This window comes from Diabrotica undecimpunctata, chromosome 2 (assembly GCF_040954645.1).
Source record: "Diabrotica undecimpunctata isolate CICGRU chromosome 2, icDiaUnde3, whole genome shotgun sequence".
NCBI lineage: Eukaryota > Metazoa > Arthropoda > Insecta > Coleoptera > Chrysomelidae > Diabrotica > Diabrotica undecimpunctata.
This window is the reverse complement of record NC_092804.1, coordinates 25,248,270-25,266,486: the sequence shown is the minus strand read 5'-3', so window position 1 is coordinate 25,266,486 and position 18,217 is coordinate 25,248,270. Positions and strand designations below refer to the sequence as shown.

The following is an 18,217-nucleotide window of genomic DNA, read 5'->3' as shown; positions in this document are numbered from 1 at the left end:
TGCATTTTCCATACATTTGTTAAATATTTCTTCGGAATAAATATTGACTAGGAGTGGGGATAATATACACCCCTGACGGACACCTCTTTTGATCTGTACACTTTCAGTGAGTTCGTTGCCAATTTTTGCTCTTGCTGTTTGACCCCAGTATAGGTTTTCCACAATTCGAATGTCCTTGTCGTCAATACCTGTCTTTCGCAGAATATCTATCAATTGTTCATGATTGACATTGTCAAATGCTTTTCTAAAATTCACAAAGCACAAATACACGTCCTTATCAACGTCTCTACACCGCTGTATAAGCACCTGGAGAGCGAAAATTGCTTCTCTAGTTCCAAGTGCTTTCCGAAAGCCAAACTGCGATCTATGCGTAGATCGCAGTAGTCATCACAGACCTGGGCATTTGGTTTCTTCGGGATTGTAATAAATGTTGACTGCAGCCAGTTCTCCGGGATTTTACCGCTATTATATATGTTGTTAAAAAGTTCAACTAGATTGTCAAAGAACTGTTCGTCTGATTTACATAGGATCTTTAATATTTCGCAGGGTACATTGTCCGGACCTGCTGACTTATTGTTTTTTAGTGCTGCAATGGCATCTTCTATCTCCGATTTAAGGATTGAAGTTCCTGCATACATCAGCTTTAATAATATAGCTCTTATCCTTGTTCACATATTCGCTGATCATTTAATTAGTCTTTACGATTCGCACCCGAAGAGGATCACCTTTGCCTCCTACCTACCGTAGAATTCTGCTCTAGGGAACTAATCCCTAAGGCGTTTTTTTATATGCAGCGTCACCAGAATATAGTTGCTTCTGCTACAGTAACTTAAACCCATAGTTTTGTTTTGGCCTATACTTTACTATTTTTAGTAAAAATTCTTATTTTACAATTGTTTATAACAGAGTTCGTGTTATGTGCCAAGCGTTGTATTATATCTAGAAGGAAGAGTTGTATTACCTATATCTAGAATATTTTATAAAGAACTCACATTTTCTGCAAAAACTAGCAGATATAGATTACAATCACAACAACATGATGTACAGCCTTGACATTATCAGCACACTATTACTAATGTGCCTCTGAAAAAAAAAAATAATAAGAACCAAACTAGAGAGGGATGAAACATTGACAACAAAAACAAAACCAATGTATCAGATGTTTTGGAGCTATTATCACTATGCACTGACAGCATCTATTTTCAATTAGTCAACGATTTTTAAACAAGATTTTGGATTAGTCATGGGCTCTTTGTTATCTCCATTATTATGGACTTGACCAAAAATTGTGACAAAAAACCCCACAGTATAGTGGATATATGTAAATAATGTGTTCCATTTGGCATTGTGGACCAAAAGCTCTAACTGTAAAGAAAAATCAATCAAATTAGCCATGGAAAAAAAAACAAACTCACTAACATGTCTGGATGTGTAATATCTTAAAGAAGGGTATGCGATATGTACCTAAGTTCTATAGGAAATCAACCCACACTAAGAGATATTTTAATTATCACTCAAACCACAACATAAATACCCAAAAGGAAATCATCAAGTCACTATACAGTAGAGCTTAAAACATCTGCTTATGAAGAAAAAAACCTGCTGATAAAGATTTTAACAAAAAATTATTATCCGTTGTTGTTGCAGTCTCGCAACTTTCTCAAACTATTAGAATAAATACTAAATAAGAAGTATTTATAATTCGTACCTAGCTAGCGTATCTAGCTCTGACTAGATTCTGGAAATACAACTCAAAGGAGAAGGATACATTATCATTGCTTATGAATTAAGCGACATAGGTTTGATCACTTTTGTTCCTGTCTGGCAAAACAGCTACTTGCGCTCTTGATAGCTGCTGCTACCAATCACACCTTGTAAAGTACAGTTTCTAATCTACTGTTTTGATCTGATGTTTTTATTATTATTATTTTTTTTTATTTAATTTAACGTGCTTTTGACAGCTTCGGCCATTAGCACGAGGCACCGTGGATACAATTATATATAAGGTACAATTACATATTATAATATACTATAGTTATATATTATTTAGTAAGTTTTCTAGCTTCAGGAACTGGATAGCTGTGATGGCTCTGGTTCAATAATATATCTGTGATGTCGCCCTTCATGCCCAGTTCTTGGCGTCGTTTATTGTAATGAGGGCAGTCCACAAGGATGTGTAGAACGCTTAGTGGAGATTAACGATAGTGACAGATTGGCTTAGGTGTAGAATTCATTAGATGACCATGTGTAAATCTGGTGTGACCGATACGCAATCTTCTAGCAACAACTACCTCATTTCTAGTTATACCAGGAATAACGAACCGCTCAATCGTCTGATCTATTTGGTGTAAAAATGTAGTGGATTGTTTCCAATGATTCTGTCAGTAATTTCGTACGAGTTTCTTTATACTAGTTTTTAGGTCACTGGCAATTTGTATATTATGTGGTATACAATTGGATACAGCAGCTTCTTTGGCAAAGCGATCGACGTTGTCGTTACCCATAATACCGATGTGGGAGGGAATTCATATGATAGTGATATGGATATCGTGGATGATAAGATTTTGGTAAGTGTCATGGATTTTTTCTACAAGAGGGTGATTAGTAAATAGATTATTGATGGACTGGATAGAGGCAAGGGAGTCTGTACAGATCGCAATATGTTGATTGGGTGCTGTACAGAGTTTGAAGGCTTGGTAAATAGCATACAGTTTACCAGTGTGAATGCTGCACGTGGTAGCATTCGCATATTTGACATGAACTAACGACTGTTTCCGTAGTGGTAACCGCACAACCAACCCCCGTTTCGCTCTTTGATGCGTCAGTGTAGAGTACCCTAATCAAATCCTGGTTGGTTTCTGCCTTACTAAACTTTGTAAGTTTTTATAATTAATTTCATGATTATTTGCATATGTATCACGGATACTATGTTAACGTGATTCGTTTAATAATTGTATTACTTTCATTATCATTCAAATATATATTATTAACGATTCTATTTTTGATTTGCTCTTATAAATATTTGTATTAAGTTCAATATCATTTATATTTTTTCTCGCTGATTGCTTTTTTGTGCCTTTATCAAAAAACTTCTGGGCCTTTTTTTTATTCTACTATTGATTAATTAAGCTTTTATTGACAATTAATTATATTATTATTTGTATTCATATTTTTCACGTTTTCAATGTGTAGGTATAATATTAATTAATGTTATTATTTGTAATCATACTCAACCGACAATTAAGTTCTCAAATAATTTTTTTATTAATTAATTTTTTGTTAAAAGTTAATTCATTTGTTATTATTTCACACATTTACCGGAATCTGGCTACTTGAATCCAGGTAATACATTCACGGCCTGCAATGGTCAATTTTATTTCTTTTGTGAGATACTTTTTTGTGTTATTATGGCTTTGTATAATCACCTTTGTAATATTTATCCTCGATCGTAAATAAATATTTGTTGTGGTAGGATCATGTCGCAATTTTGTAGATCTTAATGTCTTCTTCTTTATCTTCCTATTTATAAGCAATTCTGCTTGTTACTTAGCGGATTGATACATCTGTGGAAGGATGCCACTTTATCTTTTGCGTGGTCGTCTAATACTTCTACCGATTAAGGATTTATCTCTTGCTATTTTGACCACACGGGTCACCACCATTCTCCTTATGTGGTTGTTCCATTCGTTTTTCTATTTTGTGTTAATTCGTTTATACACTATACGTTACATCTTCTTCTAATGCCTTCACTCGTCTTTCAGCGTGCTCAAGACTGAACGTATATATCCAGACTCTCTTTCTGATGTCCTCATAATGTTATATAGAGACCATCGCATAAGCAGAAAGTAACAGTTGCCTGAGATAATGAGCATAGAGCAAAGAGGAAAATCAAAGAAACCCTCATCTTACTAAATGAAGAAAAATGCGTAGGAAAGTTATCAATAGAATGTAGCAGGCTCTGGCATCTGATACTGAAAGAAAAATTAAGCAATAAGAATATATCAACAATAATGAGTTATTAGAAGATAAAATACATCATCTATAATTAACTACATAAGCACAGAATGATCAGAATTTGATATCAGTCCGAGGGTACAACAACAATTCGTAAACATGTACAGGTTAAATCTAGTAATTTCAAAATTTAAAAACTTTTGAAAACGATATCCGTCATTGGATTGTAAACGTAAGAACAAATATAAAATGTAATTCTTATTACACTTAAATGCAGCTTGACTTCATATAAAATAAAATTTAATTTATATATGAGACAAGAAAAGAGTTTCAGAATCGCAATAATTTAACAATAATTTAAACACAACGACAACTGGCATGATAAACCGAAGAAAAATAATATCCTCTGAGGACTGTAATAATATAATCCCGGGTACCTATTAGTTAAAAGATAATTCGTCAATGTAAATTTATATAAAGTTGTAAAGTACAAGGAGAAAAAAGTGACACATTATAAATTTACATGGTACTGAATTCGACAACCAATCATCAATAATTTTATGACTTGTCACTATGCAATCGACATATATTTATTGCCCGTGTTGTAGGTATTTTCCAATTTTCGCTATACGTTACACAAGAAATAGTCGAAGTTAGAGTAGTGGCATTAAATTGTTGCGAAGACCTTCGTTTGTCATTATCAGTCCGAAGCAAGTAATTGTAATTAGCAACTACGAATAAATAATGGTATGAATAATGGCCGTTGTCCAATTATACGGATGAAAACTAATGCATAGTAATTTGTACCTTGTAATTTATTACCCAGGTGATGTTCAATTGCTGAGCATATATATATATATATATATATATATATATATATATATATATATATATATATATATATATATATATATATATACAGGGTAATCCTTAACTATTTATACAACAGATTCTCTACTTTAAAATATAAGCCAACTTGCTTTTATAAAATCTTGATACAGGGTGTTAAAGTGGAAATTTCAAATTTTATTTTTCGCTATAACTTTTACGTTTGTAAATATTTTTAGACAAAAATTTACAATTGGATGCTTTTAAGTAGGATAAATTATAATTTTATACATATTTTAATGTAACTGATAGAAGGCGCCACATATGTCACATGTGTGGCATAAATTTATGCTTAACTTTATTTTTTATGCATTTAGGCATTTTATTGAATCTCAGACTCTAAATTAATAAGATTATCCAGTGTTGAATGATTTGTCCGGAATCCGCTTTATTCCGTGGCAAGTAATTTATTATTTTCTAAAAACCACATTAATTTGTTGGATATGATTTTCTCGAGAACTTTACACATTACACAAGTTAGAGAAATAGGTCTATATGAATGTGAAAGAGATTTTGGTTGATTTTGTTTACAAATAGTGATGACGATAGATGCACTCCAAATTTTTGGAAACTTGCTATATCTCCATATATTATTATAGATATTCAGCAAGTGTTTCTTTGCAGATGAAGAAAGTTTTTGAAGAAATATTGCAGGGATGTTTTCAGGACCAGGAGAAGAGTTTTTCGTATTATTTAGTGAGTATTCTAATTTATCCATGGTTATGGGATAATTTAAAGGAGAAAGGTCATTAGGCGGTATATCAATACCTTTGGATTCCTCTCTTTCTTTTTTAATAAAAAAATGTGGAGGAAGAACATCATCGCTCGAGAATCTAATAAACCATTTGGGATGGTCTATCCCTGTCTTATCCCAGTTGTTATGTCAATGGAGTCTCTGCATGGGTCTTGCAACTTTACTTCAGTATTAGTTTTGTGACAGCCATGAGGATTTATCTATATATATATATATATATATATATATATATATATATATATATATATATATATATATATATATGTATATATATATATATATATATATATATATATAATGGCTATACACCCCAGGGTGGGGTTAAACCGCGAATGCTTTCTAGATCCTATTTCTTGAGTGGATCAGTCTGTTTTGTTTATCTGATCTTCTTAACAATATCTCTCCATTTTTTCCTGTCTCTAGTTTTTCCTTTCCATTCTCTGACTCCTGCCCTTTGGATGTCTTCTTTAACTTTTTGCAGCCACTTTGATCTCGGTCTTCCCTTTCTCTTTCTTTCTCCTGGATTCCATTCTATCATTGCGTATGTTACTGAGTCATTGCCTGCTCGCCAAATGTGACCTAACCATCTAACTCTGCATTGCTTTATTTTAGTTACGATGTCTTCCTTAAGTTCTTCCTTAATCTCTGCATTTGTTCTGCTTCTATGTTCATTTTGCTCTGTTCGGATTGCTCCTAGTATGGTTTTCATAATCTTTCTCTCTGCTATTCTTAAGTCTTCTTCATCTTTTTTAACCATCGTCATTGTTTCTCCTTCATATAATAATATTGGCCTAATTATGGTGTTATAAATGTTCATCTTAGTTTTCTTAGTCAGTGTTTTGCTTTTAAGTAATCTTTTGTTTGCAAAATAAGGTTTATTCGCTGCTAATATTTTTTCTTTTATTTCGGATTTCCTCGCTCCGGATTTGCTTATTGTAACTCCTAGCTATTTGAAGTATTCTACTTCTTCAAACTCAGAACTTCCTATTTTGATTTTTTCCCTAATCTTAATATTTTTGTCTTTTCTTGATTTAATCTTAGCCCCATTACCCCCCCTTCTCTCTTATTTCTTCTAGCATTTCTTTCGTTATTTTCGTAAATTTATTTAAATTTTTAAATTTTTAAGTGCTATCATTAATCCGTTCCTTTTAATTGAATCAAATGCCTGTTTGAAGTCTATGAATAAAATTTCCAATTCTAATTTATACTCGTTTGCTTTTTCCATTATTTGTTTTATTGTGTGTATTGCATCTATTGCAGATCTTGCTTCTGTGAATCCACATTCGTACTGTCCTACTGTCTTCTTTGTGATCTTTGATAACCTCTTTTTATTATTGATGTCAATATTTTATATGTTGTATTTGGTAACGCTACTCCTCTATAATTTTTACAGATTTGTTGGTCTCCCTTTTTATGTACTGTTATGATCTGCCCTACCTCCCAAGCATTTTCTCTTCTTTCCATATATTTTTTAATAGTGCCAGTATTTTTTCTCTTAGTTCCCTTCCTCCGCATTTTATTAGCTCCATATTAATTCCATCTTTACCAGGGGCTTTTCCATTTTTGCTTCTCTGTATTACTTCATCCAATTCCTCTAATGTTGGTTCTTTTGAAATTTCGATGTCTACTTCATCTACTTCATCTGCTTCTTCTTCGTGCACCGTTTCCTCCTCGTTATGCATTTCTTCTCCTGTTTTTTCCTCCGTCAAGAGGTCTCTGTAGTAATCTCTCCATACTTGCTTGTATTCTTGGTCCTCTATTATCACTGTTCCCTCTCTATTTTTTATTTCGTTTGTTTTGCCCTTGTATTTTTTGTTTCGTTCTTTAATCTTTTTGTAAAAACTTTCCGTATTTTTGTTTGTTCTTTCCTGCTCTATTTCCTGCAACTTTACTTCAGTATTAGTTTTGTAACAGCCATGAGGATTTTTCACTGTTTAATTGGTTCATTTTTATCATTTTTTTTTAAGCTCATTTTCCATTTCTCGGATATTCTTGACAATTTCAAGATTATATTAAACCTTATTGTCAATTATGTTGCATTTGCTGTGGTCCGCAATTTTTTAATTCCGTGGGCTTTCCATTCAATTTTGATAATACGTTTCGCTTCTATCAACACTTTCATTTGCGTTCATTGTATTTATAATTATTTTATCAGCTTTATTAGTCAGTACTTTAATGCTTTATTATAACATAATATTCTGACGCGTCTACGTTTTATTGTCACTCAGAGACAAAGTTTTCAACCAACACATCGCTTTGTCGTTCTGGTATTCAAAGATAGAATTGATGTTGGCGTCAACATTTTAATGACTTTTAATAGAGTTGTTGGCTGCCTATAGGATCTACTACCTCACAACTAGTGAGACCGCACTAAAATTGGAAAAAATATTTATGAATAAATAAATAGTGAATTATTTCTTCATAAAGCCGTAGTTTTTATTGATTTGTTTAGAAAGACAAAGCTACTACTGGTGTTGCTATTAAAAATATAATATTTCAACAATAACATTGACGAAGATAACTTCGCCCCAAGCACGCGCTACCCACGAGAATACCATAAACGGCAAGTGTGAATGACAAACAAAGTGCCGTGTCAAACATTAAAAGACCTTTTTATAGGAAGTAAAATAGCAATAAAAATTAAAAAATAATTACACTGTCCTAAAAATTAAACTACGATTTGTAAAAAGCCAACTACCCATTCATAAAACAATAACGCGTAACGAGTAAGTAAAAAGGTTTTTATGGTCCCCATTGAGGATCACGTGATTGATATCTGTTTAATTTTATTGGGGTATTTCGGGCCACAACGACTATAAGGAAAAAATGGCCATATACCATTCCAAAACCACTGTAGTTCACACACCTGCTTTGTCCATAAAAACATTTTAGTTACGACTTTATGATCGATTTGGCAGTAAAAGTAGTTGAGGTGTTTATATTCTTAACAAATTACGACCTCCTCGTAATATCCATCTTCATAGGCGTTTACTGGGACATCATTATCAACTAGTGAGTTGGTAATGGAGCTATTGGCTTTGTAATCCTCGTGACAGACTTTATTTTTAATTTATTAGGACTATAAAATGTGCACAAAACTTTAATGACCATTATATAACTAAAAATGGGTTTATAAGGCTTTTTTAGGTAAATATTTGTTGTTTATATAGAATTATCGTGATTTGGAGATAATGCGAAAATTAAATAGCTTGGTACTGTTGTGAAACTATTGTCCTGTTGCATTTTAATATTATTTACTATCTTTAATTTTAGTTTCATTTGAAAATACGTTTATTTTGTCTTTTCGTTTTCCACTTCGGAAATAGTTATAAATTAAACAAATTATTTTGTCGTGTAATACAAAAAATTCTTTTAATGATTTTATTTTATCTGCCTCATTCATATTGACAATTTAGACGTATATTATACATTTAAAAGTAGATCATAAGGTGATGTTAGGTGGGGAGTGGGATTCTCGAGAAATAAGGGTTCATTTCGTAATAACTTCACTGTAAATAGGTTGCAACGCACAGGTTGAGGTAAATAATGATAAAACACATTCCTTGATGCGGTGGAATCCGATTGAAATAAAACAATAGACTACATTATTAAAAAAAACTACATTATTCAGTCCGATATGGAGGTACACACCACACGTTGATTGCTGAAGAGACAATGATATTGACGGATGTCGATATGACAGCCGTTGACAGCATCCTACGTCAAAATGGGTGGCAGGGTTGCCAAGTATAATTATTGTTACAAGATGAGTTTGTCAATATTTTTGAGGTGCATTTCTAGGACAATTTAATTGTAATAATTCTAGTAATTTATTGGAGTTAGGATAGTTAGTTCATGTAATTACATAAATTACATGAACTAATAAACCGGCATTAAACAAAAACACAACGAGAATGTTAAAAACGAAAAGGGAGAACTGATGATCAACTTCTGCACGAATAACGAACTAAGAATAAACAACACATTTTTTGACCACAAAGACCAACACAAATATATATTTAATAACACCCGTGGACAAAGATCTATGATAGATTATGTCATAACCAACAGAGATATACATTCATCGAAAATAATCGACGTAACATACCTCAACTCAGTAGATGTAGAAAGCGACCATAGCCTAGTATTATGCAAAATAAGAATCATCCTGAAATACTTCCCACCCCAGAGAGCGGCGACAACACAAACAAAAATTAAAGTTGAATTACTAAATACGGAATCCACGGAATACTTATACAGCAAAAGAATATCAGAGAAAATCGCTGGGAATAAAATATTAGAAAACGATAACATAGGGGAAAGCTGGGAAAAACTAAAAAATAACATTAACGCATCAACAGAATCACTTAGAAAGAGGAAAGTAACGAACACTAACATATCAAAAAAGAAAACACCACGGTTTAGAGAGGAATGAAGACAAAATGTGAAGAAAAGAAGAAAGCCTTTTTACAATACAGAACACAACCAATACAACAGGCATACAACCACTATAAACGAATCAGAAATGAAACGAATACTCTAGTTAGACAAATAAAAAAGGAACACTGGCAGAGTTTCTGAAAACAGATGGAACACGACTTATACGAAACACAAAAAGAAATATAGAGAATGACCAGAGGACAAAGAAAAGAGATGACTGAACTAATAAAAACGAAACACATTCAGAAGGAAACATGGGTACACTACTTTCGATTCCTATTTCCTAAATGTGACGATAATGAACTACCAACACCAGAGGTGACGACAAACGAAGAAATATATTTTGAGGAGAAAGAGGTAAAGGGAGTATTAAGGAAATTAAAAAATAGAAGATCACCAGGAGAGAACAGAATACCGAACGAATTCCTAAAGTACGGAGGACCAGATCTGACCAAACAACTATTAAGACTAATCCAAAAAATAATAAAACAAAACAGAATTCCTCAAGAATGGAGATCAAGCATCCTAATACCTCCCTTCAAAAAGAGAGACAAATCGGACCCGGAAAATTACAGAGGAGTAAATTTATTAATCACAACACTAAAATTAACAACCAAAGTGATAACAAATACACTGAATGAAATTATAACACTAGCAGAAGAACAACAAGGTTTTAGATCGGGAAGATCATGCACCGACGCTATATTTATAATAAGGCAAGAGAAAACATTAGAATACAACAAACTGACATATCATCGTTTCGTGGACCTTAAGAAGGCATTTAACGGGATCAAATTAAAAGAATGTCTTTTAATCCACTTACTGTACGCAATAGAGTCTAGAGCAATACCTCTAGGAATAATCAAAATGATCGAAAATATCTACCAAAACAACACAATAAAAGTAAAAGTAGAAGAAGAACTAACCGACCCTATTGAAGCTAGCAATGGGATAAGACAGAGAGATTCCCTGAGTCCTCTATTGTTCTACCTGATTATGGATGAAATAATAACAAAAGTAAAAATTAAAAAAGGATACCAAATGGGAGAAAAACAACTTAAAATAATCTGCTATGCAATACTACTCTCTCAAAGTGAAGATGATTTACAACGTATGCTGTACCAATTTAATATATCCGCTAGAAAAGTTAACATGTTAATTTCCCCAAAAAAGACAAAATGCATGGTTACAACAGCAAATTTACTAAGATGTAAATTGGAGATGGAAGAAGAACAAGTGATGGAGTTTAAATATCTAGGTATCACATTATCTAGCTAAGGAAAGCTCGAAACTGAAGTGGAAGATCAAGTGAATAGAACAAACAGAGCCGCAGGCTGTCTAAATGAAACAATATGGAGAAATAAAAATATCGGGAAAGAAACGAAAGGCAGAATTTACAAAACAGTCATCAGAACAATAATGATATACCCGGCAGAAACAAGACCTGACACAGAGAGGGCAAAAAGGATGTTAGAAACAGCAGAGATAAAATTATTACATAAAATTATTTTGAGCATATCCGTCAAAAATTATAGCATTTTATTTGTATTTAAAGAGACAGCATCACTCAATCATGAGAGTAAAATTCTTTCGTTAGTAATTCTGTTGTAGGTAAATCATGAGGAGAGAACAGAAAAAAAAGCTCATGATACTATCCTCACGTGTTAATTATTTGGTCTTACGTTTAGCTTACTCCAAACATTAACATCTGCCAAATTCTCTATTTTTGGTATAAAATTAATGTCCACTTATTCTAACATTTATTGGTCTTGATGTTTTATTTAAATAAAAGTTTTCTCACTCAGAACATAATTTATATACGAACTGTTTAAAGAAAACAACGTTTTTGTTCTTTAAAGTTTTATCGAAAGTAATGAAAAGGAACAATTTTCCTTTGATATTTATTATCTCAAAGGAAAATTGTTCATTTCATATTGAAAAGGGAGGGTTTTAATTTGATCTTCTTTTTGTTGAAACAAAAGCCATTCTAAGGACTTCAATAGGGAGTATTCACTCCTCTGGTAGTGATAACAGCTCGCAAACGAACGAGGCATACTTTAGATCACATTCTGCGGAATATTGTTCCATTGAATCTCTACCATCTCTACCATACGTATCCCTCTCGCCTGGACGTTTTGTGGAGCATCTCTATCCAATGGTCCATCATAATAGTGGGAGTTGTAAATGAATTTTTTAACAATTGGATAGGGATGCTTCACAAAACTTTACATATCAAAGATTGCCTTTCGTTGATAATCTAACAAATAAGATTACAGCTCTCTTTAAACCATACAATAATATTGAATTGGTAGATGCAGCGGTATTATTAACAAAAAATCTATTTTCTCGTGTTAAAGATAAGACACCAATAATGTATACTACTAATACAGTCTATAAAATACCGTGGGTTAGGTATTTTATAGAGGTTTCGATGGTTGCTATATTGGACAGACAAGCCAATAGTTAAAATAACGTATTACCCAGCACAAAAGTGACTGTCATAAAGATAAAAATACATTCGCTGTTGTCGAACACTCTATCAACACAGGTCACAAATTTGACTATACCAATGTTGAAATCCTACAAACAGTACCTAATTATAAAAAAGGCAGTTTCTAGAAATGTGTTGTAGTACTAACACAAAAAATGTGATAAATTACAAAGCAGATACGAATTAATACCTTACCTATTTTATATATACCATACATATTTTATATATAGGAATATAAAGAAACTCTTCTCTTTTTCTCCTTCTCTTCTCTATTTCACTATACACTTTTTGTTGTTTTATGTGTATTTTAACTTATTTTAAAAATTGTCAGTTTAATTTTGAAAGTGTAAAATTGTGATATTGTCTGTCAGTACTGTTGTAATTATGCTGGGCTGCTGTCTGGGGTAGCTTTACTGCACATCTAAAAATGTGGAAATGTTCTTAACGGGAAAGTTAGAGAATAACCAGAGATATGAAAAACTGATGATATGATTGTATGCCAAACTGTTAGTGATGTTATGTTTATTAAAGTGTTTTTTAATATTATAGAATTATATTTACAAATGTGTGTTCTTTATTTATTAATAATTTTTTCAAGGACGGTATTGTAATATGGCTAGTTGAATAGTGTTCAATCACAAATTAGTCCATTAACTTGTAATCGCACATTAATCTTAATTTCCCGAATTTTTATAGTTTCACCGTGTATAATTGTAAAACATATCGATTAGTAGCTTAATTACAGTTTGTTCTACTTCCTGCAAACTATAGATTGCCTTAATAGGTGTTGAGGAAATGATTGCAATCATTTCCTTGGTTCAAATTATATTTTTCAGCTTTCAAAAGTCAAAGGTTTTTTTTCTATTCAGAGGGCGATACACTTATTTGATGAATCGAAGCATTTTAGTGAGATTATAAATATAGCTTCGGGACTAGTTTGGGGCGCAGTCTATTATAAATTTTTACCTAAACAACAACTTTAGTGTAATAATTTAGTAGCTGCCAATAAAACTATATTTTACGCCAAGACTTCCACATTTTATTTTATCATCGTCGATCAAGAAGAAACGGACACAGGGCATTAGAAACAATTCGAAATTATAAATACATTTGAATTGTTCAAGTGGATAGTATGTGGATTTGTAAAAAAAATACCAGTGGAGCTCCAAAATTTAGTTTTGGTGGTTAATAAGAAATTGTGAGGTTAATTGACTCACTAGGTAATTACTGGCGAAATGCTATTGAGCAGTTTACACCACGAGACAACGACTTTTAACAGATTTACTTGTTATTTTATATATTTTAAGTAATGTATTGTTCGCAATAGTGGACGCATTGCTCCTGTAGTGATACTTTACTCCCAAGTTATCATGCTTCTTTTCTTATTTGGCTGCACCGTACTGAAGACGACCAATAGTCAGATGTACGTATATAAGGTTGTCTTCCATCTTATACACATACTTAATTATATTTTTTTTTATTGTTGCGAGCTATGCCGATATTTACTTTATTTTACTATTAACTCGCATTAACCTTTTCTTATATGTATATATATATATATATATATATATATATATATATATATATATATATATATATACATATATAGTAATGTGTTAGTAAGGTAAAAAATATTTTCTGTTTTATATGTGCCATCAAGACACACCGCAGAAAATAGATGCGCGTTCACAACACACATGTCGAATTGCCGACCTGGCCCCAGTCACAGTCACATGAAGGTGCATCCCGAAATTTATGATCGAACTCGTTCGAACTGCATATATTCATCGGTTAAACCCCTTCCTTTTATAAAGCCCGCTTCGCGCTTCTCTGAAAGTTATCTTAATAAATGGAACTGACAGCAAAGGAAAGATATTATTAGACGGAGACAGAAATGATAAATGCACGTCGTCAGTTTTAGTTACGGGGACCGTATTAGAAATTTAATTAAAGAGTTGAGGATTTGGAAGAATTAAATTAGTGGCTATTACGATGGAAAATGGAAGATGTGTTAAGTACACCTGCTGCGCCAGCGGTTATTTTTTCTTGGTTGTCTGAGAAGCAAGTGTCTTTGTCTATAGACAATATTAATATAAATGTCAATAATAATATAGAAAATTATTGTGACAAAATTTTCAGTTTTCTGTTGAATAAATGTTCTTAACTATTACTAAGAAATTATTACTATGGGGAGTTTTTTATGCGGAATTAATGGGGAATAATGTGTTTGAAATAGCTTCTCCTACTTAAATGTCAACCTTACCTTCACTAGTGGTTACAAATGAGGCTCTGACCACCGAATATCAGCGGTATAACTGTAAAAACTAGGATTAAGGAAATGTAGAGAGGTTTCTGTTTATATTTCTGGCCTAACAATGGAAAAACAAGTATTTATGGTCAAACATGGCTTTATTGCTTTTCAAAATATTCTCCATAAAAATCAATACGCTTTCGCATGTCGTTTGAACAAATTTTCAAACTACTTTTTCCACTCAGATTGAGGTAACTTGAAGACATGGGTTTTGAACGCTTCAACCGCTTCTTTGGGCGTCGAAAATCGTTGACCGCGCAATTTTTTTGATATGCGGGAATAAAAATAGGTCATTGGGTGCCAAATCAGAACTATATGGCGGATGAGCTTGCATTGCTATGGTGAAGAATGATTTATATGTTCTTATTTTTTTCCGAATTTCACTGAAAGCTTCTGGCAAATAAATGGTTGTATACCATTTAGAATTGACCATCTTACGTTCTTGTTACGGCACTGTAGCTACATGATTATTTATACCAAAGAAACAAGCGACCATTTGTTTCGATTTGTTTCTTCCACGAACAACTTTTTTTGGGTTTGGTTCATCTTAGAACAACCATACAGTCGATCGCTGTATTTTTTTTGACCTCATATTCATAGATCCATGTATCGTCATCTGCGTAGATGTTATACACAGCAGTTAATGCACCGAGATCTCATTTCTTTAACATTTCCTTGAATCAAATGACACAAGACTATTTTTGACCTTTTGTCAGATTATGTGGGAGTCGACGTAAACAAATGCTTGTAGTCTAACGTCTCAATCGCTCATGACCAAGGACACCTTAATCTGACGGTATGTCACATGACGATTTTGCTCTATCAGTTCATGCTCAGCATTGATGGTTTCTGGTTTAACAGCCAACCTTCACTGAATTCGTTATGGAGAGAGCACCGACCACGACTGAATTCATTGTACCAATTTTTTACGGTGCTAAAGGATGGTGCTTGATTCCCGTATAATGATTTAGGTTAATCCATGCACTTTTGTCTAGATAATCCACATAGATTTAACTGGCCCAAAAAAATTCAGGAATAGTTCAACTCTTCAATGTCAAATACCTATGCAAACTCTTTTAATAACATATACAATAGTAGAAAAATACCATCACATTGGCTGAAGAAAACTTTCTTAACAATTTACAATTTATTCATTGTAATTCATATGCGAATTTATAACTACTGTAGAGAGAAAACGGGAGACACTCAGTTTGGTTGCAAAAACGGTTTAGGAACACGAGAGGTACTTTGGCAGTTATTGGTACAAAATGCTATGGCCAGAGGAAGGATAGGAAGCTTTGGACAATATAAGACATGATGTGTTCTTACGGGGGTAAGGGAGATTGATTTTCAATAGTCTATATACACAACAAGTAGAAATAGAGAAGAGGTAATAAATAATATTAATTCAGTGGGAGAGGATAGGAATCAAATGATTCCTATCATTTGAGATGTGGTGCTATAGAAGGATTTTAAAAATACCATGGACCCAACGAGTTACAAATGCAGAAGTGTTAAGAAGGCTACAAAAGGATTGCGAGGTCATAAAGCACATCAAAACAAGAAAGCTGGAATATTTAGGCCACATTACCAGAGGTGCGAAATATGAGATATTAAGGCTCATAATGCAAGGTAAAATCAAGGGTAAAAGATATATAGGAAGACGAAGGATTTCCTGGCTGAGAAACCTGCCAGAAACCAAAAGATAGTGGTATAGTTGCAGCTCAGTAGATCTTTTTAGAGCAGCCGCCAATAAGGTACGGATAGCTGTGATGATAGCCAACCTCCGATAGGAGAAGGAACTACAAGAAGAAGAAGGTGGGAGAGGAATATGGTTTCAATATTAATAACACAAAAACAAAATTAATGATAAAAATCAGCAGACAATCAGCAAAGTTGAAAATATCCAACCAACTTATAGACAGAGTTGAAAAATTTAAATATCTTGGGGTTATCTTAAACAGTAAATGGGACTGCGACAAAGAAGTGAAGTTTACCAAATTCAATAACTACCTCTGTCAGCGCGAAACTCCTTTGGGTTTCCGTATTTGCATCCTAAAGTGCTACATATGGCCAATAAAAATGTTCGGTTGCGAGACCTGGTCACTTAAAGTAAGATCGCTAAACTCTATGGAAGCGTTCGAAATTTGGTATCTCAGAAGATTGCTAAAAATTTCATGGGTCGGCCATATTACCAATGAAAAGGTCTTAAGAAGAGCTAATACTCAAAGAGTGCTTCTTAACATTGTTAACCAGCAAAAGGTCTCACATCTAGGCTATATTTTGGTAGACGACAGATATAATCTTTTAAAAATCATTTTAATGAGTAGAAATGAAGATCGAAGAGGACCAGGTTACAAACGACAGTCATGGTGTAGAGAAACTGGTGCGACGTGCCTAATATTAACACAATAATCATAATAATATTACAAGAAGATTAGAAGAAGGCTCCATATGGATCTAACCACCATGGACACCCACACGCAGCATAGCGTACGACACCAGAAGGAAAAAGAAATTATAGTTATTATAGATTATAGATATAATTAACCTTTACGTAGGTTCATATTCTGAAGTTGTTATCACAAAAATCTCAGATAATTGAGATATATTTTCTTAAATGATGTATTATTTAAGCTTAACAGGTAACTCACTAATTTAGATTGTGAAAATTTTCATATTCCAATATTAAATGGAATGACAAAAGTGAAAGAGTGTAGCCTCTTTTGATGTTAAAAGACTAAAACATAAGATTACCAAGTTGAACATTTAATGAGAGTGTACGCTTGCCCAAGATAGTGAAGATACCCGAGTTCTGGGTGCGCAGTGGTTAAATTCGAAAGCTTCGCATAATTTGCTGGTTACTTTTATGTAGTGCTGTAACGTAGAAATATAAGTATTAAGCATTAGTACAAGTATAAGTATATAACAAGGAGAGATTAGTCAAACAAGTACTTAAGTACAGACCACGAGGAAGAAAAGGCGGTGGAGAAGAGTGGGTGGGTCCAGAAGAAGATGGCTATAAAGAAGAAGGAATAGGCTACAAGCCTAATCCTTAAAGTGCAAACGAAGAAGAAGAAGTATGAAGGATAAACACGAAGAATGAATATTTTAGATTTTCAAAGTAATATAAAACATAAACCTCCAGAGAGGTATAACCTTCTACACCTCATAATACAGGGTAAGATCGCCGGAAGGAGATGCCCAGGCCTAAGAACCTCCTGGCTCCGAAATCTCCGAGATTGGTATCCAGAAACCGCCGCTAATTTATTTATAGCCGCCGTAAACAAAGTTATTATTGCCAATATCATCGCCAAAGTTCTATAATCGGACAGGGTACACAAAAAAAGAACAATGTATATTCCTGTATAAGAATCGG

The 18,217-nt window shown here is 33.1% G+C and overlaps 1 protein-coding gene and 1 long non-coding RNA gene across 6 annotated transcripts in view; one reads left to right on the top strand and one right to left on the bottom strand.

Annotated features, from left to right (window-relative positions):
- Positions 1 to 18,217, bottom strand: part of Abd-B (Homeobox protein abdominal B) — a 645,906-nt gene that overhangs the window by 247,793 nt on the left and 379,896 nt on the right. The gene's annotated exons all lie outside the window — the stretch shown is intronic.
- LOC140433247 (uncharacterized) overlaps positions 1 to 18,217 on the top strand; it is a 94,799-nt gene that overhangs the window by 39,460 nt on the left and 37,122 nt on the right. The window lies entirely within an intron of this gene.